General features: G+C 47.5%; 1 long non-coding RNA gene across 1 annotated transcript in view; it reads right to left on the reverse strand.

The window, feature by feature from the left end:
• The window catches only part of LOC140906978 (uncharacterized), an 81,474-nt gene that overhangs the window by 31,686 nt on the left and 22,300 nt on the right, over positions 1 to 27,488 (reverse strand). The window contains exons 2-3 of the long non-coding RNA XR_012157328.1: positions 16,347 to 16,557; positions 990 to 1,147 (exon numbers count right to left, since the gene is read on the reverse strand). This is a non-coding gene — a long non-coding RNA (uncharacterized lncRNA). The remainder of the gene's footprint in view (positions 1 to 989; positions 1,148 to 16,346; positions 16,558 to 27,488) is intronic.

Here is a 27,488-nt window from a genome sequence, read left to right on the forward strand (position 1 = left end):
GTCCCCAAAACTTTTATATCGTGCCCCCTCTTACCTGTAATATAATCTGTTTGTGCTAGCCGGGGCCGGGAGCCGAGGCTGGGGCTGGGAGCAGGGCCAGGGCTGAAAGCCAGGAGTGGGAACCGCAGTTGGGAGCAGAGCCAGAGCCTGGAGCTGGGCCACAGTCGGAGGCAGAGGCCGAGCTAGGCCATGGTCAGGGGCTAAAGCTGGGACCTCGGCTGGGGGTGGGGCTGGGGTCAGAGTTGGAATGGAGCTGGAGGCAGAGAGGGGTTGCTTGGCTCTCCCTCCCTGCCCCCCATGGGAGCTGGCCCAGGCCCCACTGCACCCTCCTGAATGTCCCTCTGTGCCCTATAAGGGGGCACGCCCCACAGTTTGGAGACCACTGTCCTAGCCTGTCACTTTGACCATGTCACATCCTCCCTTTGCATCCCTCCACTGCTTCCCTCCTTCTCTGTTGCATCAAACATAAGTTGCTTGTTTTCACTTTCCAGGCATTTCTTGGCCTATCCCCCATCCCCGACCTATCACCTCTCGTTCCCTGTCAAGACACCGACTCTCTCCTCCAGTCAGCCCATGATGCCAGCCTCCATCACCCATTTTCAAACAAGCCCCTTGGTGGTTTCTCCCATGTTGTCCCTCCCAATAAACAACCACAAAGCTACCTCATTGTCCTTCAAAACCCTCCTCAAAGCCTTCTGTAGGATGGTTAGACTGCTGGGGAGCCGAGACCACCGCCGGTCATGCCGACCAATATTGTCTCGGTGTTTCCCTCTGCTTCCCCTTTGGTCTGTTTGTTTTCCTTCTGTTGTCTCATGTTTTATACTTAGGGGAAGGGACTCTCTGATCTGTGTCTGTACAGCACCTAACATAATGGGGTCCTGGTCCAGGCCTAGGGCTGCTAGGTACCACAGTAATAGAAAAAGTAAATAATAATAATAATAACAATGTACTGTCCAGTATAATACTGAAAAGTCCAGCTGGGATGTTACCGTTTAATCTGATCATGGCAGAGCAGCAATAGTGGGGTCAGGGGTCCTCAAACTAAGTCAAGAACCCCAGGGATCTTCCTGGGGAGTCAGGCATTTCCAGCCAAACCTTTGCAGGTTCTCCTTGAGGCAGACCTGGTTTGGGTGCCAATATTCTCCACCTGGAAGTGAAAAAGAGAGACAGCCACTATTTAAAAATCAAACAAATAAACGATATTTCACAGCTATGGAGCTCTCCGTGACCCTCACAACAGCCAACTGAACAGGGCTGGAAATGGGTCTGAACTAAAACCCTGGCTGTAAACAACCTCCGAGCTAGGGTCCTGAATTCAGGGCTGAGCTCTCCAGCCAGCTGCTGTCTCCACCACAGGCCAAACCAAACCTTACCCCTAAATGCTAATCTGCCCTCCCCACTGGGTTCTACTTTCTGAGCAGAGGGAAAGCTTGATGCTCTGCTCCGGGTTTAATCTTCTCTGAGGGCAGCTGCTCCAAGGGAAGCATTGTCTATTTCACTGCAGCAGTCAGAGCTGAAGAACGACTCCACTGAATGACACAGAACCAGAGCATCTGGGTTACAGCCCTTGTTAAGCCTGGAAACTAGCCTTCAAAGCTTTAGTAAAAGTGCATTTCCAATAAAAAAACAAGAACAACGAACCACTGCCCCCAACGGGTATTGTTGTTCTATTGCAGTCAGCATGCCCAGGACAGTAATATTAACATAAGAACGTCCATACTGGGTCAGACCAAAGGTCCATCTAACCCAATATCCTGTCTTCTGACAGTGGCCAATGCCAGGTGCCCCAGAGGGAATGGACAGAACAGGTAATCATCAAGTGATCCATCCCTTGTCACCCATTCCCAGCTTCTGGCAATCAGAGGCTAGGGACAACATCCCTGACCATTCTGGCGAATAGTCATTGATGGACCGATCCTCCATGAACTTATCTAGTTCTTTTTAGTCTTGGTCTCCACAACATCCTGTGGCAAAGAGTTCCAGAGGTTGCCTGTGTGAAGAAATACTTCCTTTTGTTTGTTTTTGTCAAGGTTCCTCCCCCACTCTGAACTCTAGGGTACAGATGTGGGGACCTGCATGAAAAACCTCCTAAGCTTATCTTTATCAGCTTAGGTCAAAACTTCCCCAAGGTACAAAATATTCCACCCGTTGTCCTTGGACTGGCCGCTACCACCACCAAACTAATACTGGTTACTGGGGAAGAGCTGTTTGGACGTGTCCTTCCCCCCAAAATACTTCCCAAAACCTTGCACCCCACTTCCTGGACAAGGTTTGGTAAAAAGCCTTACCAATTTGCCTAGGTGACTACAGACCCAGACCCTTGGATCTTAAGAACAATGAACAATCCTCCCAACACTTGCACCCCCCTTTCCTGGGAAATGTTGGATAAAAAGCCTCACCAATTTGCATAGGTGACCACAGACCCAAACCCTTGGATCTGAGAACAATGAAAAAGCATTCAGTTTTTTACAAGAAGACTTTTAATAAAAAATAGAAGTAAATAGAAATAAAGAAATCCCCCCTGTAAAATCAGGATGGTAGATATCTTACAGGGTAATTAGATTCAAAAACATAAAGAACCCCTCTAGGCAAAACCTTAAGTTACAAAAAAGATACACAGACAGAAATAGTTATTCTATTCAGCACAATTCTTTTCTCAGCCATTTAAAGAAATCATAATCTAACACATACCTAGCTAGATTACTTACTAAAAGTTCTAAGACTCCATTCCTGGTCTATCCCCGGTAAAGACCAGCATATAGACAGACACAGACCCTTTGTTTCTCTCCCTCCTCCCAGCTTTTGAAAGTATCTTGTCTCCTCATTGGTCATTTTGGTCAGGTGCCAGCAAGGTTACCTTTAGCTTCTTAACCCTTTACAGGTGAGAGGAGCTTTCCCCTGGCCAGGAGGGATTTCAAAGGGGTTTACCCTTCCCTTTATATTTATGACAGTTTTAATTGTGTCTCCTGGAAAATTACAAAGCTAAATCTCCCTCTGAAAAGAAAATATATGTATAGATTCACGACTTACAAGTGAAGACCCTTCTAACTGAACCAGAGGCCCAAAAACTGGAGCAGGACTGGGAGGGAGCAGCTAATTCTAGTTAGAGCTGGGCAGGAGATGGTTTTCCCATCCCATGAAACTTTGTGAGATTTCAGAAATGTTCCCATTCTGCATCAGGATGGGACTGAAATGCTTTGATGGTTTTTGTGAAAAAGCAGAGCTCCACCACCGCAAACTAGCCAAGAGCCTGCTGCGTAGGGCCTTCACCCGGCACTTTCTGCTCTGCCTGATTGAGACCACAGCCCTGAATCTGAGGCTATGTTTGCACTTAAACTGCCACAGCGGCAGAGCTGCAGCTGTGCCGCTGTAGTGGTTCAGTGTAGACACTCACTGCAGTGATGGGAGAGGTTTTCCCCTGGCTGTCATTAATCCCCCTCCCTCAGAGGCAGTAGCTAGGTCAACAGAAGAATCCTTCCATTGACCTATCTGTGTCTACACCAGGCATTAACTCTGTTGCTCAGAGTTGTGGATTTTTCACACACCTGTGCGCCGGAGCTGGGCCAGCCTAACTCTTAGCATAGACCTGGCCTGAGTCTCCCAAGTGTGAAGTGTCCTGACCACTGGACTATAGCCAGTTTCCCTGTGGCCCAATGAATATTTAATGATTTATACAACATAAAACCACTCCAACAGAAGAGACTGAGAGAGACGTACTCCAGCGTAGCCTGGTGGTTAAGGCACTCACCTCGCATCTGGGAAACCCAGTCCAAGTCCCTGCTCTGAATTTGGCAGTGCAGACACTTGAATCGGAGTCTTCACCATCAGAGGGGAGTGCCCAGAGGTGGTGGTGGTGTTTGTTTGTTCATTCGTTCTCTCTCCCTCTCTCCATCTCCCTCTCCCACCTGAGGAACCTTTCTCAACAAAGCTTTCATCAAACCTGGTATGGGCCCGGGAAAAGTTTCAGTTTTGACCAACTGGCATTTTCCAGTGAAAAATCATTTAATTGAAAAATTCCCGACCATCTCTATTTCTAGTCCTTACAACTCTGGCATTAAAGGAGTTATGTGATGGACACACAAAAGATTGATTCCCCAGGTCATTGAGCAAAAACCAGCCCCCGCCCGCCTCCCAGAAGCTTTGTGATGGCAAATGTCACACTAAATGATTGTAACCTTTGCTGGTCTGTATTGGCCAAACAAAGAGGAACCTGGGTACTTCCATAACTTTTTGGCAGGACTAATGGAAATCAGCAGACCCTTGCTGGGTTCTTCAATAAAAGTCTTGACCCCATATCAGTCAAATCTTCTCCATACTGCACAGACCTTCAAGCAACAGGCTAGCGGTATTATCATAGCTATTAGATCTGTGTCTGATAGATATATGGATACTTAAACGTCCTATTGCCCATGACAACAGCTTTTTTTTTAACCTCTCACTCTACCTATTGGAGGATAAATTACTTTATAATAGCCCATCCTAGCTCAATTTGTCCATGAGGCCACAGCGGGGATGATCTCGGTATCAGACCATGCGAATGTCAATCTAAAGCTCTCCCTGCTGGAGGCTGAGACATCTAGACAGGCATGGAGACTTTGCACCTCACAGACGTCACCTCTGTGGCATTCATCAATGATGAGCCGGAGACCTTTCACAGCCCCATCAACTGCAATATTATTGGAAGCAGCAAAAGTTTCCATCAGGGCAGGATTAGAGTGCCTTCGTCAGCAAAAAAAAAAAAAAAAAAGACCTTGTAACAAAAAAACAGAAACCTTCACTGAAAAACTTAAAAATGTAGATCAAGACTATGCCAAAGAAACCACCCCTGACAAACAAAAATGTCCTGGTACAAATGAGATACGAATTAAACAGACTCAGACACAAAAGGCAGAATTTACTATGTTTCACCTTAAACATGATTACCAGGAGCCAGGGGAGAGAGAGGGCAGGCAAATTCCTTGCTTATAAACTGAAATCAAAATCTAGTAGAGGCAAAATACCCTTAGTATGCAATGCCCAAAGGAAGACGTACATGACACAGAAAGACATTAATACCCATTTCCAGTTCTTTTATTTGGAATTATCCAAAGCAGATCCCCCAGCCACTACGGCAGCCTTGAACCAATTCCCGGATGGAGCTTTGTTGCCATGCATCGCAAAAGCCTGGGAGGAGCTCTACAAGACACTCTGCTCAGCCTCCAGGAAACAGACCTAATTGTGAAAGAAGTGGAAGATGGTAAATCCCTGGGCAGCAATGGATTTCCTATGGAGTGTTATAAAAAAGGAAAAACCGGATCAAATATTCCACTGATCTGTTTAAAAGAGTGGTTCCCTACTTTCACAGTGCAAAAGGCAATTCAACCCATTATACCCAACCCAGGGAAAGATCCTGCTAACTGCACAGGGTACAGACCCATGTCACTGGTACATTGTGAGGTGAAGATTCTTGCCAAAGCCCTTGCTTGTACACTGGCACACGATATTATTCTAATCATATATGTAGCTCAGGTCCGGTGTATCAAATCCAGGTATGGGTCCGCATGGCCGCTCCTCCTCCAGACCCCCTAGCATTTGGGGGGTGCCACAGGTGATGCCTTAGTTTCCCCTCGCCTGTGGCACCCCCCCCAAATGCTAGGGGGGCACAAGTCTGAAGACGCCCTTCTGTGAGCTAAAGAGCAGCCCTTTCAGAGGGTCCCATTTATTAACAACAAAGATTAACAGGATCATAAGCAAGACCCTTGTTCAGGCGCTTCCTTGGAAATCCACTGGCAGGGTCAGTCCAACTAACCTCTTAGTCCTTTAACCATTGGCACTCCAGACCAACCCCTTCATCTGGAGCCAGGGCTTTCAGGCTGCTCCTGCTCCCTTCCCTTGGAGAGCGACCTCCAGTTGTCTCTTTAGGATACTCCTATTCCTTTCACCTGTGGGACAGTCTCTCTCTCTCTCTCTCTCTCTCTCTCTCTGGAGCCCTTCCAGTTCCTACCCCTGGTCTACTCCTGTTGCCTCCCTGGGAACACTCTCCCCCCAGGGTTATCGTCTCCCCTGCAAGCCCCTTCTCATCAGAGGCACATATTTCCTGCGAATACTTCCCCCAGCTGAGCTCAGGCAGCTTTGTTACAGGGCACGGTGTTCTTCTACTTGTTGGCCATTGAACACCTGTCTCAGGCAACCAATTACTCGCATGTGGGTCTTCAGAGGACTGTCATGGACAGGCGAGGCCCTGACTCCCCTTAGAGGGCCAGTTGCCCCATGACAACCTCCGGTAACTCACTGATAAAACCACAATACTACAGCACTCAGAGGAACCTTTGGTAGCATTATAGCTTAATGCTGAAAAAGCCTTTGACAGGGTTGCTTGGGATGATCTCTTTGGGGTCCTTGAGAGAATGAGATTTGGTGATCACTTTATCAACTGGATTAAATTGCTCTATAGAATCCTAGAATCATAGGACTGGAAGGGACCTCGAGAGATCATCTAGTCCAGTCCCCTGCACTCATGGCAGCACTAAGTATTATCTAGATCATTCCTGAACAGGTGTTTGTCAAACCTGCTCTTTAAAATCTCCAGTGACGGAGATTCCACAACCTCCCTAGGCAATTTATTCCAGTGCTTAACCACTCTGACAGTTAGGAAGCTTTTCCTAATGTCCAACCTTAACCTCCCTTGCTGCAATTTAAGCCCATTGCTTCTTGTCCTATCCTCAGAGATTAAGAAGAACAATTCTTCTCCCTCCTCCTTGTAACAACCTCTTATGTGCTTCAAAACTATTATCATGTCACCTCTCAGTCTTCTCTTTTCCGACTAAAACGCAATTTTTTCAATCTTCCCTCATAGGTCATGTTTTCTAGACCTTTAATCATTTTTGTTGCTCTTCTCCAGACTTTCTCCAATTTGTCCACATCTTTCCTGAAATGTGGCACCCAGAATTGGACACAATACTGCAGTTGAGGTCTAATCAATGCGGAGTAGAGCGGAAAAATTACTTTTCATGTCTTGCTTACAATACTCCTGCGAATACATCCCAGAATGATGTCCAGAATGATATGCTAACTCCTCCTTTCATCTTATCGCATGTAATTATATTTCAGATCTTTTCTCATTACAGAGAGGCCTGTGTGCATTACAGAGCCAAGGTTGGCCAATCTCTCCACTGCTCTTTAGCATATTGCAAGAACTGTCGTATGTACAATCTGGGGCTGTGTAGATAGAACAGCTACTCAAAATGATCCTATGGAGCAAAAAATGATATTGTGTGCAGATGGTGTGCTGGTCCTACTCTCTAACCCACAAAGGTAGGTGCCCAAATTATTAGAACTCACCAGCAGTTTCAGGCACTTGGCCAGCTATAAGATTAAACACAAGTCAGAGGCATTAGGACTAACGAAATACGCACACCAGGCCTTGCTTAGTCAGTGGGATTTCCAATGGCATTAACATATCTCGAAATTCTAGTCCCCAGCAATTTATAACAAATGACTAAAATCAACTTTGCCCTGATTATCACTCAAATCACTAATCACCTAGATAATTGGGATCCATCTCTTTAGCTGTATGGTGATTATTAGTCACAGACAGGAGTACTGGACCACAGAGTGGTGATGTGATTTGCCCAAGGTCACAAAGCAAGTCAATGTCAGAGATGGCATTAGAATCCTGGCTCTCTGGCCTGTGCTCAGACTGCACCTTTCTCTCTACGGGCTGACCCAATGGACAATAAATAGAGCCAACACATAATGTATTGGTTTTAATTATGGCTGAACATATGGCCTTAAACATCTGGAGGACCAGTTCAGGTGACTGAAAATGGGATCTCTGTTGCCAGTTCAAATCCCACTCAACTCAGGTGTTTCTGAATGGGACCTAGAGCCTGCACCTATAGGTCATGAGTTCAACTCCCACCCAGATTGGAAGTGACCAGACATTGGTACCAGCCGATGGCTGTTTGATCATCCTATGACTCTCCATAAACTCCACCTTCGTAGCTGGCTCTAGCAGGAGGCAGTTGCACTCAAGAGACTCATACAACTTGGCCAGCGAGACTGAGTCAACCTCTCCGCCCAAAAGCTCTTTCCAGGACAGGAAAGAAGCACACAGGCAGGGCAGTGTGAGGGAAGGCCAGTGTGATAGGGCCCAGTTCTCCTGCTCCCCAAGTCTGTCTGTTAATTACATGATCATCCTCCCCCTCCCTACAAGCGAACCAGAGCTGACAAAGCCATGTAAGGGGAAGAGCGTCATATGGCCCCATATCCTGCTCTCCATTATGTCTGCATGCCCTCACTGGTTTCAATATGGATGTACCAGGGAGCAGAGCTGTGTCCAGGTACAGTTACTACCCATCAGTAGGCGAGTTTGTTTTCTTGCAGGGAACCGTTGATAGGAGTCAACTCTTGAGCTTATGCGCTCGTGCACTTGAGCTGAAAATGTAATGACAAATGAAACATTGCTTTCCTGCGTGCCTGCCTTCTGTCAAGGGCACGTCCACACGGCAGCATGGTGCCCAGCCATCCCAGCACAGGACTGTCCCATCCCAGCATCCATCCATCACTTCCCTTAGGAATCTGGAGGCTGATTCATTTTGCACTATGCAAGCAAACAGGCAGCATGCCTCAAAAAGAGCTCAGCTAGCAACAGAGGAGCCCACCGGTGGAGTGGTGGTGGGAGGGAATTAGAGAGCTGCCTGGAGGCTTGCAATGAGTCAGGCGTCTGCAAACCAAAGCTAGTTTCGCAAATATAAAACAACCCCAGCCTGTGCAACCAGAGCTTCAGCCGGGCAGTCAGAGAGCATAGCAGCAGCCGTCACGGTGGTATGAATGCAATTTATAACACTGGTGTATTGACATGATAACGGGAAATACTGCATCAGTAGGACTCTCCCGTCCATCACCGACCAGCACCACAGGCTGCTTGCTCAGGGACCAGGCTGGAGGAGGAAAGGGAGTCACCTGTGACGGCTTGAAATATCCTCCTGGCTCAGCGGAGAAAAGTCTGCTAACTCAGGACTGGAGAGTGCCTAATTCCAGATTTACAGAGAGTGGGACTGCATCCAGGTGGGGAGGGCACTAGGATTATTTTGCCTTAGCCATACAAATAGACCTCTCAGAGTCAACGAGACTACTGACACGAAAAAGGGCCATAGGACTGAGCCCTGCCAGAAGATTTGATTGCAGCGTTTTAGTTTATGAAGGGAGTAAACAGTGAAAACAAGCCATCACAGGATGAAATTTAGAACAAAACAAAGGAAATACCAGTGCAGAACACAGCCCAATCAAATGCCGTATCCTTCCTCCTGCTGGAGCAGTTTCTGACAGATCAGTGAAAGATGAAAAGAACAACAACCAACCAACTCCATTTTGCATCCCCCTAAGTGTGCAATGCTGGGCATAAGTGGAAAAGTCCGTCCTGACCCCTGCAATTGGTTGATGCCCTGAAGCAGGAGTACTGATTACCCTGCTCTTATAATGAATTAACGAATCAATATTAACCCCCTGCCCCCCCCCACAAGTGCATAGACATGTGTACAAAGGTGATTTTCAAAAATGCCCATACGTGGATGGCTGCTGACTTAGCTGAGCTGCTTGCCTGTGAAGTTGCACTGCTGGACATTTGGAAGGCAGGTGGCTGGAATTGGCATTACTGTCTGTGAGCTGGCTTGCAAATAAAAGAATCTCAAGGGGGCCATTGAGCAGCTGCTGGAGCCAGGGAACTACTTGAGTTCACCAATGCCAAAAAGGCACAATCGTGTCCCTGTCTCCTCTGTTGCGATAAATATTGACCAACTAGGACTTGACAGCTGTTACTAAGGGCTTGTCTTCACTACGGCTCTACATCGCCGCAGCTGCATCAATGCAGCTGTGCTGATGTAGTGCTTCTGATGAAGACATGCTATGCCAACGGGACAGGAGAGCACTCTCCTGTCAACAGAATTACTCCACCTCAACAAGAGGAGAAGCTATGTCGGTGGGATAAGCTGTGTAGACGCTGCTTTACGTGGATGTAACTTACATCAGTCAGGGGTGTGTTTTTTAACACCCCTGAGTGACATAAGTTACATCCACTTAAGCTGCAGTGTGGACAAGCCCTATGATACATGACATGGCCAATCAGAAAGTCTTGGCGAAAGCAGGAAGAGACTCAAAAGCTCAGGCCCCTAAGCCTTGAGCAAAACGGGAGGCTGTGTGAGCTTCTTAGCAGGATAGGGCCTATGACCCACAGCTGGCCAGTTCTGAGTTCATCCAGCAGAGCGCAGTGGTGTAAAGAAGCATGACCCATTGCATTATAATAGTCTGGCTGAAAAATTAAGGTTGCCATTGAAAGACTGGGCAGAGAAGATTCATGTCAACTCATCACGGTGAAAGCTGTATTTTAGTACCATTAGCTCCGTGGAGAGAATAGCATCTCCTGTATAAAAATGATCCTCTTGACATAACCTGCCCCCCCATCACACCGCAACCCCAAGAAACCTTGAAAACTGTCATTCTTAACATTGAAAAGAAAGATTGTAGCCTAAAAAGAAAAACAACACTACTGAATTATTTTACCTTTTTTTTTAATGCGAGAATCTCAAATAAACAAAGCACCAAATAGATGATTCCTTATTGTTGTTATTATTTGTATTACTGCAGTGTGTAGGAGCCACAGTCAGACACCATGACCCTATTTTACTAGGCACTGTGCACACAGAAAACAAAAAGATGGTCTTGTCCCCCACGGTAAGTGTCGTGTATGAAGCTATGGAAGTGGGCTCCCTTTATGGACCGTGCGTAGCAAGGAGCTGATGCTTTTGGCTCCGAAGGTGAAGTGTTTGAACCCTGCTGACAGCCCGAGCAGGGTTGGTTATATTTGCACTTTGACTGTAAGTTCTTTGGAGCAGGGGCCGTTGTTTTTAGTTTTGCCTTTCCCACCATTGGCAGTTAACCTAAAATAAGCTCAATATTTATCATCAAGCTTCCCAGGCAGCAGGAAGGATTGAGAGGAGACACATTTCAAAATGATCATTATAACAAGTGGCTTCCCCCTGGTAACTCAGCTCTGAGAAGGTTGAACTCAGACCAGAGATTTGGGCTTTCTTAGCTCTGTCTGTGTTTATTCCCTGCTAAGCAGAAAAACCAATTCCCCCCTCAAGTTATCATCTAAACACTCTGGCTTAACATCCCCTATATCAACGGACACTACCATGACTTGAGTGACACATGTACAAATATTGACTCTTAGCTCTAAGATGTTGCTGATTCCATACTCAGCCAAGGCCTCTATCGTTTCAGTGCATCGTATAATTCAATTTCCTGGAAAGTGCTGTTGTCATGTAACACAATGCAGTGCTGTTTCTTGGCAGGTGCTTCTGAGAGACCACAGTGACCAGGCTCTGCCTCACTGTGACCAGGAAGAGATGGCATGTTGGCCTGTCATGGTGGAGTTACATCTTAGTTCCTCTAAACAAGGAGGGCCAAGGAGGGTGGAGTATTCCCCTTTATGGATTCTTTCCTCCTTCCCATGTACATTTAGTGCTGAAGTTCTCTCTCCACAGACCAGCCCCGATAGCTTCCCTACATCACACGCCTGACTTGGAGGAAACACCTCTTGGTGGCTAATGCAGTCCTTGGTTTCTGCTAAGGATGCCAATGAGAGGGACAATTAGGGCTTGTCTACATGAATAGCGTAGCTGAAGTTGATGTACTTAGAACTACTTACCGCTGTGTCTTCACTGTGGTAAATCAACAGCTGACGCTCTCCCATTGACTCCGCTTGTGCTCCTTGTTCTGGTGGAGTACCGGAGTTGATGGGAGAGTGCTCAGCAGTTGATTTATTGTGTCTAGACTAGACACAATAAATCAAACCCCATTGGATCGATTGCTGCCCGCCGATCTGGCAGGTAGTGTAGACAAGCCCTTTGTGCCAGTTGACATGGACCATTGTCCACTAGGAACAAGAGTAACACCGATATATTGCACTTCAGCCATGGTATGGTCACCAGATGATGCTGTTTGGTCAGAACTGACCTGGGCTAGAATTGAACCTGTGACTGAGAGGTGTAAAGTTGCCCTGAGCCATCGCACTTTGGCTGCATGCACGCGCGAACACACACACACGGTTCAGAAAGGCCATGCGCTCCATTGCTACTCAGCCTCCATTGCTACTCAGCCTCCATTGCTACTCAGGAAGGACATACAGCTATTGTACATGCACCTCTTCACCTCCATTGAAGGGAGGCAGGGAAATCTTACCAAGGGTTGGAGGAGCCAAGCCGGTTGAGTTCGGGAAGATAGTCAGGAAACTAGTTCATTTACTGTGTGGAGGGAACACAATGAAGTTGATTTGATGTTGTGTTGTCAACTCCACTGACTGCCCCTGCATCTGCTTTAAAATTGGCTCTCCATCTTGGTATCCTGATATGAGTAGAAGAAGCAGGTGCATCAATAAACTGCCATGGTGGCTTGCCATGGCTTGCTCTTTGCTACACCTACAGCTGGCATGTCTGCCTGTGTCACTGGTATGGCAGCCAGTGGTACCTGGCAAGGTCTATGGATACATGTATCTGAGGGAGAACCTGAAGACTCAAGCAATGAATCCTGTTTCATATGCCACAGAGGCACCCAATCACTTCTCGGTTGAGCTCTCCACCTAGGTACATCCTGGAGCTGCACTAGCTGAGCTGGCCCTGAGTTTGTATCTGTGACATTATCTGATTAAAATATGACCATGTAGATCATTGTTGCTACTACTGTTATATAATTGCAACAAATCTTGTACAAAATGTATCAAGTAAGGTGTCTATGGAAAGGTTATGATTTGCTGAATATGTTTATGTTATTTGTATGCATGTATCATTTTTGTATTTGAAGTTATGAGTATTGGCTGTATACCTGGAATTCAAATGTTTGCTCCTGGGGTAACACCCACAAGGTATTTAGCCTGCACACCTTGAAGGGACTTTCAAATTAAGTGGGTCATCAAGGAACGCTTACCTCACAATGGACCATGGGAGATGCCTATCTACACTTAATGGACTTTCCTGCTATGACTAAGCAAAGTCATGCATGGACATGTGACTTGCCCATGTGACTCCAAACTCCATCTTTTACTGTAAATTTCCACTAGCTGTGCTGAGGGCTTTGTTTGAAACAATAGATTTCTCTCCACATGACAGAAGCTATAAAAGGCACTGGAAACACCTCCATTTTGCCTCTTTCCTGCTCAAGCCTGTTTCCTGCTCAAACCTCTGGACTATTGACTTATACTAATGGGAGCATTCTAACCAAAGGACTGAGGACTTTCTAATTATTTGGAAGCAACCAGAGACTTAAGACAGCAGTTCATTTCATCACTGCTACAAGCCTGAACCAAGAATTTTGCAATTATTTTATGTATTTGATTCCTTTCACCAATTTTAACTCTCACCTTTCTTTCTTTCTTTTTTAAAAAAATAAACCTTTTACATTTTAGATACTAAAGGATTGGCAACAGCATGCTTATTGGGTAAGATCTGAGTTATATATTGACCTGGGTGTGTCTTTTGGGATCAGAAGAACCTTTATCTGATGAAATTGGTTTGAAAGAACCACTCATCTTTAAGTCTAGTGTTTTTGGTGGTGATACAAGGACTGGAATACCTAAGGAAACTGCTTTTCTGACTTCTTGTTAGCCAGTATGGTGAAACAGAAGTTTACTTTTGTTGCTGGTTTGATATATCTCATGGGAGAATAACCACCAGTTTTGGGGTGTGTCTGCCCTATTTTTCGGCAGTTTGTCCAGTATTTGGTATTCTCAGCTGTAACCCCCTGAGGCACAGTTACAATATCACTGGATTGTTCAGACTTCCAGTAACCCTAGCCTTCCAAATAGCGCAGGGGGACTGGGTGGCTCAAGGATTAGTAATGGAAACCCAGCATTTCTAGACACATTGGTAGTGGCCAAGGACTCAAAAAGTCACAGCAAAAAAGTGTTTAAGTACATCAGAAGCAGGAAGCCTGTCAAACAATCAGTGGGGCCATTGGGCAATCAAGGTGCTAAAGGAGCGCTCAAGGAAGATAAGGCCATTGCGGAGAAGCTAAATGAATTCTGTGCATTTGTCTTTACTGCCGGACGATGTGGGGGAGATTCCCACACTTGAGCCATCATTTTTAGGGGACAAATCTGAGGAACTGTCCCAGGTTGAGGTGTCAGTAGAGGAGATTTTGGAACAAATTGATAAATTAAACAGTAATAAGTCACCAGGACCAGATGGTATTCACCCAAGAGTTCTGAAAGAACTCAAATATGAAATTGCAGAACTACTAAGTGTGGCATGTAACCTATTGTTTAAATCAGCCTCTCTTCCAGATGGCTGGAGGATAGCTAATGTGATGCCAATTTTTAAAAAAGGCTCCAGAGGCAACCCTGGCAATTACAGGCTGATAAGCCTAACTTCAGTACCAGGCAAATCAGTTGAGACTATAGTAAAGAACAGAATTATCAGACACACAGATGAACACAAGTTGTTGGAGAAGAGTGAACATGGCTTTTGTAAAGGAAAATCATGCCTCACCAATCTATAAGAATTTTTTGAGGGGGGTCAGCAAGCATGTGGATAAGAGTGATCCAGTGGCTATAGTGTACTTGGACTTTCAGAAAGCCTTTGATAAGGTCCCTAACCAAAAGCTCTTAAGCAAAGTAAGCTGTCATGGGATGAGAGGGAAGGTCCTCTCATGGATCAGTAATTCGCTAAAAGACAGGAAACAAAGGGTAGGAATAATTGGTCAGTTTTCAGAATGGAGAGAGAGAAATAGTGGTGTCCCCCAGGGATCTACACTGAGACAAATGCTGTTGAACATATTCATAAATGATCCGGAAAATGGGGTAAACAGTGAGATGGCAAAATTTGCAGACGATACAAAATTACTCAAGATAGTTAAGTCCAAAGCTGACTGTAAAGAGCTACAAAGGGATCTCACTAAACTGGGTGACTGGGCAACATGAAATGGCAGATGAAATTTCATGTTGATAAATGCAAAGTAATGCACATTGGAAAACATAATCCCAACTATACATACAAAATGATGGGATCTGTTACCATTCAGGAAAGAGATCTTGGAATCATTGTGGATACTTCTCTGAAAACATCAGCTCAGTGTGCAGCAGCAGTTAAAAAAGGTCTTTTACGTTAAGAACCATTATTAGGAAAGGGATAGAATAAGACAGAACCATCAAGAAAGGGATAGATAATAAGACAGAAAATATCATAATGCCACTATATAAATCCATGATATGCCCACACCTTGAATACTGCACGCAGTTTTGGTCAGCTCACCTCAAAAAAAGATATATTAGAATTGGAAAAGGTACAGACAAGGGCAACAAAATGATTAGGGGTATGGAACAGCTTCCGTATGAGGAGAGATTAAAAAGACTGGAACTTTTCAGGTTGGAAAAGAGACAACCAAAAGAGGATATGATAGAGGTCTATAAAATCATGACTGGTGTGGAGAAAGTGTTATGTACTTCTCATAACACATGAACGAGGGTTCACCCAACGAAATTAACGGGCAGCAGGTTTAAAACAAAGAAAAGTACATCTTCACACAACACACAATCAACCTGTGAAACTCATTGCTGGGGATGGTGTAAAAGACAAAACTACAACGGGGTTCAAAAAATAATTAGGTAAGTTCATGGAGGATAGGTCTATCAATGACTATTAGCCAAGATTGTCAGGGATGCAACCCCAGGCTCTGGGTGGCCCTAGGCTCTGTTTGCCAGAAGCTGGGAATGAGCTACAGGGGATGGATCACTTGATGATTACCTGTTCTGTTCATTCCTTCTGAAGCACCTGGCATTGGCCACTGTCTGGAGACAGGACACTGGGCTAGATGGACCATTGATCTCACCCAGTATGGTCGTTCTTATGTTCTAACATCACAGCATCCAACAGCTGCTTGCTGCTCTAGGCTCTCACAGTCCATTTTTCTAATGGACCAGCATCTGCATCCCAGAAAAGCTCTACCAGAGTCAGCAAAGTCTGGCCCCAATCTCAACAGGGAACCCAAGAAACCAGTGGGCCTGTTGGCACAACTAAGCGGTCCTTCCAGCCTGGACAGCAGAGGGACACATTGGGCAGGGCAATTAGGGAGGCCTGCTCTGCTTGGTCTGCACCCATTTTGGGGAGGAGGGTGTGAAGGGGGGCCCAGAGGGGTCGTGGTGCCCAGCACCTGTCACCAACACTAACATGGCAACTATAAGAGTGGCGAGATGGCTCTCTCTCTGTACCTGCACAGTGAAGAACACCCATACAGCAGGTGAAAATTCCCCCAAGGTAGGGAGTTAAGTGGGAGGCACCGACGGGTGGCCCAGGGGTGAATTTTACCCAGCTTACCTGGTGTGTGATGTTGTGTCGTCCAGTCAGCAGGACTTTCTGCCCCCGTTCTTGAAGCCGCCGGTGAAGCATTTCCAATCACTGCTTTGGACCCACTGCTGCTTGGCAGGATCCCTGCCATGAGGCTGAAAAGCAGCGGCCAAGTCAAAATGAAGACAAAGCACCTGGAGCTGTTGACGGACGACCGGCAGAGCCGCCATCAGATTGGCCTCTCATACAATACACAAACAGAGACACAAATCAATGCAAAGTGTTTAAATCCCAGGAAAAAAAATCAACACATCTATCACACTTAGTCATGGGCCCCTTTTAGACCAGACACTAGCAGCAGTTTGACATCGGGGCAGGGCTTCGTTAAACCTATCCAGACCTTAGGGACACCAATATCATGAGGCCCCCACCCGCACTTGGAGAGGCAGGGTGTTTGCACTGTCCTTCCAGAGAGGCAGTAGCATGTATTTTATGTACTCACCTGGCCTCCATTTCCTTAGTATCTGAGTGTGCCACAGAGGCCAGCTTTACAGGCAACTCCTGTCTCAGACCTGAAAAACTCACTGCAGCTAATACCCCACTTTCATGGTACTGAGCCATGGTCTCTGCTGAAATCATAGAATCATAGAATCATAGAAATCTGGGAACTTACTGATACTGCTAATCATTGCAAGCTGTGTTCATGGGTCATATTTAAGAAATAATGTAACTATATTGAAAATTATGCCCTTATGGGTCTTCGAGTGAAATTCAGTCACCAGGGAATCATGTGTCTGAGTAATGGCCCATTCAAGCAGGCAGGACTTGTCACCCCTCCCTTTCTAGCTGATGATGTATGTATGGCTCAACTTTCTACTGTTGCAACATCCCAGAAAAACCAATGGAAAATCACCAGTTACACTGTAAACATCAAACCCACTTGGAAGTGCAGAGGAACAATATGACAGTAAGGGCATCATCCCAGCTGTGAATCAACACAAAACACTAATTCAATGTAGCTCCAGGTGGAGAAAGATACTCTGCATCCATTCACTGAGGTGGTACCTTGAGGAGCAGGGGCGCTTCATGAAAGATTGGGTTCTGGCTCCTTGGGGCCAGCCAACGCTGCAGAAGTCTGAACTCTTGGGTGAGACTCTAGTTTATTAGCTAGGAAAGGCCACTATTAATAGCTTTTGGCCCTCATTTGCATTTTATAGTTTTGTTTTGTACGTCGCCATTTGTTTCCAACACGCACAGTTGACTCTGTTTGAATCTGGAGTCTCTCTTTTTGGGGACACTTTTGAATGGATACAGGGGTTGGGGGTGCATCTCTTGTAAACTGGCCGAGCTGGCGTAGCCCAGAGGTGAGCGCATGAGTGGCTGACAGGCTGGTTCTGTTAGGGAGCTAGCACCCAGCTGACGTGCCACTGAGTGGCAAGAGGCATGGCAGCCCTTTCACAGCTATTGCTTCAGGCTGTCTGCAGACTCAGGCAGTCACCATTGTATCGATCCCACCCATTGGTCCCTCTAAGCTGTGCGCTTGTGTACGCGCACACAGATCCGAAACCCCGCGCACACAGCAAAACACCACGCGCATATTTGTCCTGTGTCCCTATATTGGGGACTGCTCACCATCACCGCCAAAGTCCCGGGGCTGGCGTGGTGGCTCTTCCTGGGGCAGAGGCGGAGGGGGTCTAGGCACAGAGGCAGAGGGGAGTCTCGCTGTGCTGCACTGGCTCCCTCCTGCCCAATCAGAGCTGCGGGAGTGGGGCTTGCAGGCTCCAGCAGCGGGCAGAGAGCCCTCCGCCCTGCCCCACCCCGACCCGACCCAATCCTAGGAGCCAGATGGACCAGCTGGCTCTTAGGGTCTCTGCGCGCTGCCGGCACCTGCAAGCCCCACTCCAAAAAGAACAGGAGGACTTGTGGCACCTTAGAGACTAACCAATTTATTTGAGCATAAGCTTTCGTGAGCTGCAGCTCACTTCATCGGATGCATACTGTGGAAAGTGTAGAAGATCTTTTTATACACACAAAGCATGAAAAAATACCTCCCCCCACCCCACTCTCCTGCTGGTAATAGCATCTCTACATTGTAAGGAGAGTGATCACTTTAGATAAGCTATTACCAGCAGGAGAGTGGGGTGGGGGGAGGTATTTTTCATGCTTTGTGTGTATAAAAAGATCTTCTACACTTTCCACAGTATGCATCCGATGAAGTGAGCTGTAGCTCACGAAAGCTTATGCTCAGATAAATTGGTTCGTCTCTAAGGTGCCACAAGTCCTCCTTTTCTTTTTGCGGATACAGACTAACCCGGCTGCTACTCTGAAGCCCCACTCCGCGGCTCTGGCAGCTCCCATTGGTACTTGTGGCGGGCACAGCACATGGAGAGTCTGGAGACACCCCCCGCTCACCGCTCTGACTCTAGGAGCCAGAGACCTCCCAGCAGGGCTGGTGAGTGCGGCCAGGGAAGCAGGCGGGGTGTAATGGCGTGAGTGTCTGGGAGGTCTGTGGCGGGGTGCTGGGCTGTGAGGGTGTGGAGGGTGCCGGGCAGTGGGGGAGGTTTGTGTGTTTTGGGGTGCTAGGCAGTGGGGGGCCTGTTGGAGGGGTGCTGGGCAGTGGGGGAGATCTGTGTGTGTCAGGGCACTGGGCAGTGGGAGGTCTGTGTGGGGCATTGTGTAGTTGTGGTGGTGGGGCTGTGGGGAAGGGCACTGGGAGAGAGGGAGGAGAAATCTGTGTGTATTGGGAAACTAGAGAGTGGGGGGTTCTGTGTGGGGTGCTGGGCAGCTGTGGTGGGGCTGTGGGCAGGGGGGCGCTGGGCAGGGGTGGTGGTGTGCACAGCACTGTGCATTTGTGGTGGAAATGTGAGGGGTTGTGTGGGGCTCTGGGCATAGTGGGTTCAGGGAGTGCAGGGCAGGGAAGCTGTGTGGCTCTCTTCGATCTGGCCACCCTATTTAGGTTATTTTAGCAGGCTTTGACATTTCGACCAATAAGGAAATTAAAATGCAGGTGTAATTACATATCTTATTCTTGGCTGATAATCATTTATTGATATTTTTTCAGAAAATTTTAAATTTAAAACAGACAAACTCTTGTTTTTCTTTTTTCACTTACGATGTCTCTATCTGAAAACCCATATAAATTGACACAAATTGTAAATTAAAACTTTTGAAATGTATATGCATTTTACTCGCTTGGGCACATTTGCCTCATGGTGCACAAATTTGAACTCTGCTTCAAAAATTTTCACAGAAGAAATTTTTGGCGCACACGGCCTGTCAAAAATTAGAGGGAACATTGATCACACCTGGGTCCTGGCTTCAACCTTTTCTTCACAACCCAAGATTGCCAGAAATGTTCTTTAAAAAAAGAAAGGTGTGCTTTGACTCCAGTGCGATCACGACTCAAGGCCCTGATTTAGAACGTGGGCAATGGAGCCTCTGAATGGCCCAGGGAACTGGGATCTCCCGCCTCTAGGTTTGAATCTGGCCCACCAGAGTGGCTGCAAGTCACGCCGATATGACTGAGATGAGCTTCCCTGGTGCTCAGCTGCCTTCCTAGGGGACAGGTCCCAACATAACAGTGTTCCTCCCCCATCACAGGAAGGTATCGTTCATAGACATCTCAGCCTCAAGGCTATGGACTTAACGGGCCACCGAGACCTAGCTACTCTTTCACCATATAGGCTGGTCCCAACAAGCCCAGGGTCGGGGCACATTGGTAGGGCAGGGAAGTCAGCAATCCCATCCACGATTTCATAGAATCATAGAATCATAGAATATCAGGGTTGGAAGGGACCCCAGAAGGTCATCTAGTCCAACCCCCTGCTCGAAGCAGGACCAATTCCCAGTTAAATCATCCCAGCCAGGGCTTTGTCAAGCCTGACCTTAAAAACCTCTAAGGAAGGAGATTCTACCACCTCCCTAGGTAACGCATTCCAGTGTTTCACCACCCTCTTAGTGAAAAAGTTTTTCCTAATATCCAATCTAAACCTGCAAACTAGTAAAGTAAAACTGCAACTTGAGACCATTACTCCTCGTTCTGTCATCTGCTACCATTGAGAACAGTCTAGAGCCATCCTCTTTGGAACCCCCTTTCAGGTAGTTGAAAGCAGCTATCAAATCCCCCCTCATTCTTCTCTTCTGCAGGCTAAACAATCCCAGCTCCCTCAGCCTCTCCTCATAAGTCATGTGTTCCAGACCCCTAATCATTTTTGTTGTCCTTCGCTGGACTCTCTCCAATTTATCCACATCCTTCTTGTAGTGTGGGGCCCAAAACTGGACACAGTACTCCAGATGAGGCCTCACCAATGTCGAATAGAGGGGAACGATCACGTCCCTCGATCTGCTCGCTATGCCCCTACTTATACATTTAGGGAGACCCTGTGTGGTAACCAGGCAGCATGGGCTGGGAGAGGAGCTGGGAAGCCAGAGAGAGCCACAGCAGTGTCCTGTCCGTGTCCAGCAACCTTAGTGAAGAATTTCCTTTATATTCAGTATAACCCATCCTGTCCCTTCTGTGCCATGAGACAATTGTGACAGGCAGTCCTCTAGTGTCAGAGGGATCCCCTCAGGCTCTGCCCACCTCCTAGAGGACAATTTGCATAAGGATTGTTTCTGGGACCCCTGCCAGCCTGCGGGCTGCAGAGACAAAGCTCCTTCGCAGAGTGGCACTGCTCTGAGCCTGCCTGCTGGCCTGTGCTGGAGGAGGATGCACCCGGAAGCTTGACCGACATGTCAGATAGGCCCTGTGAGGCTGCGGCCAGGGATCCTGTGGCTAGAGAGACAGCCTGGGGCAGAGAAGGGGGCTATTCTCCTCTTCAGCCACATGGGGAGTAAGTAGGGTTGCCAGGTGTCCAGTTTTCGACCGGAACACCTGGTCAAAAAGGGACCCTGGCGGGTCTGGTCAGCACCACTGACCAGGCTGTTAAAAGTCCAGTTGGCACGGGGCTGGCAGGCTCCCTACTCAGCTCTGCATGGCTCCTGGGAAGTGACATGTCCCTCCAGCTCCTCGGTAGGCCAGCTCCATAGTTCTCATTGGCCGGGAACCGTAGCCAATGGGAGCTGCGGGGGCGGCACCTGCGGACGGGGCAGCATGCAGTGTCACCTGGCCACGTCTACGTCTAGGACCCAGAGGCACATGTTGCCACTTCCCAGGAGCCACCTGAGGTAAGCACAGCCTGGAACCTGCCCCCACTCCCAAGCCCTTGCCCCAGCCCTGAGCCCCCTCCCGCACCCAAACTCTCTCCCGGAACCCACACCCCACACCTCAACCCCCCTGCCCCAGCCCTGAGCCCCCTCCTGCGTCCCAAACCCTTCATCCCTGGCCCCACCCCAGAGCCCGCACCCCCAGCCAGAGCCCTCACCCCATCCCACAACCCAACTCCCAGCTCAGTGAAAATGAGTGAGTGAGTGAGTGAGGGCGGGGGAGAGTGAGGGGCGGAGGGATGGGGGATAGAGTGAGCGGGGTCGGGGTCTTGAAGAAGGGGCAAGACAGGGGCAGGGCCTCAGGGAAGGCACGGGGGGCAAGGGTGTTTGGTTTTCTGCGATTAGAAAGTTGGCAGCCCGAGACTGTCTTGCCAGCTATACAAGCGTAACCCACACACCTCCTGGGTGTGCGGTTCTGTCCCATCTAGTGGCACCAAGACCACTTAGAGAGAGAGTTAAATGCACTAAGCTCCAGAGGTCCCCGGTTCGATCCCGCCTGCCGACGCCCGGGGTTTATCAGTGTTACACAAGCCCATCGTAAGAACCAGCCCATGCTTTTACAATCTGAACAACCCAGATGGACAAACAGTGAGAGAAAGGAGGTGCAGATGGGGAGCTGATGCACAGAGCTACTAAGTGACTTGCCCAAGGTCACACAGTGAGCATAGGACACAGCTGGGAACTAAACTCACCTGTCCCATCCCAGCACCTTAATCACCAGCCCACCCTTTCTCTCAACCAGGATGAAACTCCTGTGGCTCACTCCAAGCCCTGTGCTCACTAGCCCCAGGGTGGGAGCCCCTCAAATGAAGAGGCACAATCTGCAAGTGGCAACGAGGGGAGCATATGGGAGCTTCTCCCATTCAAGTCATTGTATGTTCCACTCATGCAGCAAGGATAAGAGAGGATTCTGCAAAAGCCACTGGCTGCCCGCTGCCCGAGGTCTGCCACTTATTCCGTTCAAGGGGATTCTGAGATATGAATCAGTCTGTTGCTGTGGCAGCTGACAAGTGTGTATCTCAGCCAGGAATGGGTTGTCTTCCCCTCCCCCCAGTCTCTCCTCTGTTAGACGGTGAAGAACACATCATCGATTCACCTTCAACTGGAAACAAGTGCAAGGGCCTGGACCCGTAGCTATCAACTGATTTCAAAGGCAGCAGCATCCCCTTCCTTTTACCGGGAAGGTGTCAGAGAGAGTGGCGGAGAATAGAAATGGGAGGATGGGCTGCCTTTCACTCATCTATCCAGGGCATTTGGAGACCCATCGATTTATCCATAGCACTTATACAACACTTTGCAGCTTCAAAGCACTGTGCAGTAACCAATTAACTCTCCCCATACTCTGGGAGGTATGGGGAACTGAGGCATAGAGAGGTTAAGGGATTTGCCCACGGGCAGAGGAGGAGGCGGCATGGAAGGAATGTCTTGTGCTCCAAGCACCAGACTGCCCAGGAAGGAGTTGTGGGGTCTATTCCTGATGTGATACATAGTTAGGCCTGATCTACACTTAAAATCTAGGCCGACCTAACTACATCACTCAGGGGTGTGAAAAATTTGTCCCCCGAAAGGGGTGATTAAGCCGACCTAATCCATGCTCTAGACACCAGATGGACGAATTCTTCTGTTAACCTAGCTACCGCCTCTCAAGGGGGTGGATTTACTACAGCGATAGAAGAATCCCTGTAGCTAGTGTCTACATTACAGCGGCAAAGCTTGCTGTGTGAGCACGGGCAAGTCACTCCAGTTCATAGAATATCAAGGTTGGAAGGAACCTCAGGAGGTCATCTAGACCAACCCCCTGCTCAAAGCAGGACCAATCCCCAATTTTTGCCCCAGATCCCTAAATGGCCCCCTCAAGGATTAAACTCACAACCCTTCCAATCCTGATATTCTATGATTCTATAATATGATTATATTAAGAAGTTCAGGCCACGCTTTCCATATTATAAAGTTGTATTTTCAGCTGAGCTTCTAGCGATGACTGCAAACCAATCAACTTTTCATACGGGCATCAGTTTAAAATATGGCCTTAAATCAGACAGTTAATGAAGGAGGAACATTTTTACACAATATCTTCATCCAAAAATGGATCCCAAAGTGTTTTTATTAACTGATCAATAAAGCTATGGGCCAAATCCCACTTGCCTTAGCCCCTTCAAACTAAGTGGGACTGCTTATTTTACATAAGTAAAGTAAACTAGATTTGTCTGGAGCCACTTCAGAAAAAATTCAGCCACCTCTGGGGTGGAACTCAGCAGCTGTTTAACAGCGCACAGCAATGCTGCACAATAGTTTTAGGAGCAAAGTGAAAGAACACTTTATCCAGCTGAACTTTCAGGGGGAATTTAAATATGCAGAATGTCACTTAAATTCTACATCATTTAGATGTAAACATACACACGCTCACACAGCACTCTATTTGAGCTCATCTGGTAAAACCCAGGGTCTGTTTTACATAGAAATGTTTGGGTCTGATGAGGAAAGAAATGAAACATGCAGCCCAGCAACCCTGAAGTTTATACATGCAAATCTCACTATGATTAACAGATGTGTTACCTAAATAGGCCTAGAGATGTTTAGCTTCTTCCTTTGACAGTTTGGTGACAAAAACCGTTGCTGTATCAACAGAATTCTGCCTGGAATAAACATGAGGGTAAATGACAGGTAATCTAGGATGGAGCGCGAGGAGGCTGAGACAAACCACTGGATAGCTCTGCACAAAGCTGGTTTATTGAGCTGCACAAACTGAGACTCAGAATGAGATTAACACACTATAGTTCTGTCTGGTCCACTTACCTTAATGGATTAAGGGCCTGATTCAAAGCCCACTGAAGTCAATGGAAAGACCTCTATTGACTTCAATGGCTTTTGAGTCAAGCACCTGTAAAGAGAAGGCATGGACAACATTAATCATAGAATATCAGGGTTGGAAGGGACCTCAGGAGGTCATCTAGTCCAACCCCCTGCTCAAAGCAGGACCAATCCCCAATTTTTGCCCCAGATCCCTAAGTGGCCCCCTCAAGGATTGAACTCACAACCCTGAGTTTAGCAGGCCAATGCTCAAATCACTGAGCTATCCCTCCCCCCTGTATGCAGCCAATGAAGTGAGCTGTAGCTCATGAAAGCTTATGCTCTAATAAATTTGTTAGTCTCTAAGGTGCTACAAGTACTCCTTTTCTTTTTACGGATACAGACTAACACGGCTGCTACTCTGAAACCTGTTATAGTCTTGGCATTCACAACGTCCTCTGGCAAGGAGTTCCACAGGTTGACTGTGTGCTGTGTGAAAAAATACTTCCTTTTGTTTGTTTTAAAGCTGCTGCCTATAATTTCATTGGGTGACCCCTAGTTCTTGTGTTATGAGAAGGAGTAAATAACACTTCCTTATTTACTTTCTCCACAGCAGTCATGATTTTATAGACCTTTATCATATCCCCCCTTAGTTGTCTCTTTTCCAAGATGAAAAGTCCCAGTCTTATTAACCTCTCCCCATATGGCAGCTGTTCCATACCTCTGATCATTTTTGTTGCCTTTTACAATTCCAATATACCTTAATTGAGATGGGGCGACCACATCCAGACACAGTATTTAAGATGTGGGCGTATCCTGGATTTATATAGAGGCAATATGATATTTTCTACCTTATTATCTATCCCTTTCTTAATGATTCCCAACATTCTGTTCACTTTTAGAATGCTGCTGCACATTGAGTGGATGTTTTCAGAGAACTACCCACAATGATTCCAAGATCTCTTTCTTGAGTAGCTAATTTAGACCCCATCATTGTATATGTATAGTTGGGATTATGTTTTCCAATGTGCATTACTTTGCATGTATCAACACTGAATTTCATCTTCGCAGTCTGCCTGGGACTTAACTATCTTGAGTAGTTTTGTATCATCTGCAAATTTTGCCAAATTTTCCAGATCATTTATGAACACGTTGAATAGGACTGGGGGACACCGCTATTTACCTCTCTCCATTCTGAAAATTGACCATTTATTCCTACCCTTTGTTTCCTACCTTTTAACTGGTTACCGATCCATAAGAGGATCTTGTCTCTTATCCCATGACAGCTTACTTTGCTTAAAAGCCTTTGGTGAGGAACCTTGCCAAAGGCTTTCTGAAAATCTAAGTACACTATATCCACTGACTCACCCTTGTCCACATGCTTGTTGACCCCCTCAAAGAATTCTAGTAGATTGGTGAGGCATGATTTCCCTTTACAAAAACCGTGTTGATTCTTCACCAACAAATTAAGCTCCTCTATGTATCTGACAATTTTGTTCTTTATGATAGTTTGAACCAGTTTGCCCAGTACTGAAGTCAGATTTACTGGCCTATAATTGCCGGGATCACCTCTGGAGACCTTTTAAAAAAATTGGTGTCGCAATAACTATCCTCCAGTCATTTGGTACAGAAGCTGATTGAAATGATCGGTTACAAACTACAGTTAGTAGTTCTGCAATTTCACATTTGGGTTCCTTCAGAACTCTTGGGTGAATACCATCTGGTCCTGGTGACTTATTGCTGTTTAGTTTATCAATTTGTTCCAAAACCTCCTCTAATGACACTAGACCCAGCGTGGGGACATGGCTGGTCGACAGGGCATTAAGCACCAGACCCAGAGGGAAGGATGTGGCTGGGCAAGAGGGCGTTATGTGCCAGACCCAAGGTGGGGGGGAGACGTGGCTGGGCAAGAGGGCGTTATGCGCTAGACCCAGAGGGGAACATGGCCTGAGAGGAGGCCAGAACCGAAGGTGATGAACAGGTTCCGGGACGGAGTCCAAACCCATGCATGAGAAGTGCCCCCCCAGCAGTGTCAGAGCAGCATGACCAGGTCCAGAAAGAAGACACTGGGCTAGTAAATTGGTTTTAACTGTAAGGTTTATTGCACTTTGGAGACTGCTGTATTGAACTTTACCCAAGCCATCCCCTCATGGGGCTTACACTGTGAAGAGTTCTTTAATCCCCAAAGAAGGGGCTTTGGTGTAATTAACTTGTGTATATGTTTAAGTGAAGTGCAGCAATCACTGGTTACAAAGGTAACAACTGAGTTAGGAGGATCTTGGAGTAGAGGCACCTTCACCCCTGCCCAGAGTTGCCCTCAAAGGGAGTGAGGTAAACACCCAGGAACCCGTGGGCTCAGTCCTCCCTGTGATGCGAGTCCTCTTCACACGGTGCCAGGAGGGAAAGTCAAGGTGGGCAGGCACCTGGGTGAAGTGAATCACCGAGGGGAATTCGATTCTCTCTTCATGCCATTCAGCCAGGGTACTGCGCACATTAAGAAACTCCCTTACTACAATGGGACAAATGCCCAGTTTATACATGGTCTGTGAATGCAAGGGGAGTGAGCGCTTACCAGGGTGTCTATGCATGACGGGGGAGGCAAGTGCCTACTAGGAGACGGTGTGCGCTACAGGGAGCCAAGCGTCTACTGGGGTGTCTGCTAGTGCTAGGGGGCCAAGTGTGTATCTTGCACACCGGGGGTGGGGAGGAAGAGCATATGGTGGAAGGGTGTGTGCACATGCCAAGGGGGCTGGGCTTGTGCTAGGGGACTGAATGTGTACTGGGGCAGGCAGGTGCTGCGGTTGGGGGGAACGTGCACCGGGGTTTGTGCGCGGAGGGAAGGAGCTGAGCAGGTACCAGGGTGTGTGCTCATGTGAAGGGAGGCAAACGTGTACGAGGGTTTGTGTGCACATGGGGGGGGAGCAAACATGCACAAGGGAGTATGTGCGCATGAAAAAGGGCAAACAAGTATGAGGGGGGTGCGTGCACATGAGGTGACCAAGCATGTACTGGGGTAGGGTATGTGATAGGTGGGGCCAAGCATGTACCCTGGTGTGCACGAGCATTAAGGGAGGCCAAGTTCATACCGGGATGTGTGCGCACGTGAGGGGGAGTGAGTGCGTACCAGGATGTGCGCACGTGAGGGGGAGTGAGTGCGTACCAGGAGGTGCGCACGTG

This window comes from Lepidochelys kempii, chromosome 1 (genome assembly GCF_965140265.1).
Source record: "Lepidochelys kempii isolate rLepKem1 chromosome 1, rLepKem1.hap2, whole genome shotgun sequence".
Classification (NCBI taxonomy): Eukaryota; Metazoa; Chordata; order Testudines; family Cheloniidae; genus Lepidochelys; species Lepidochelys kempii.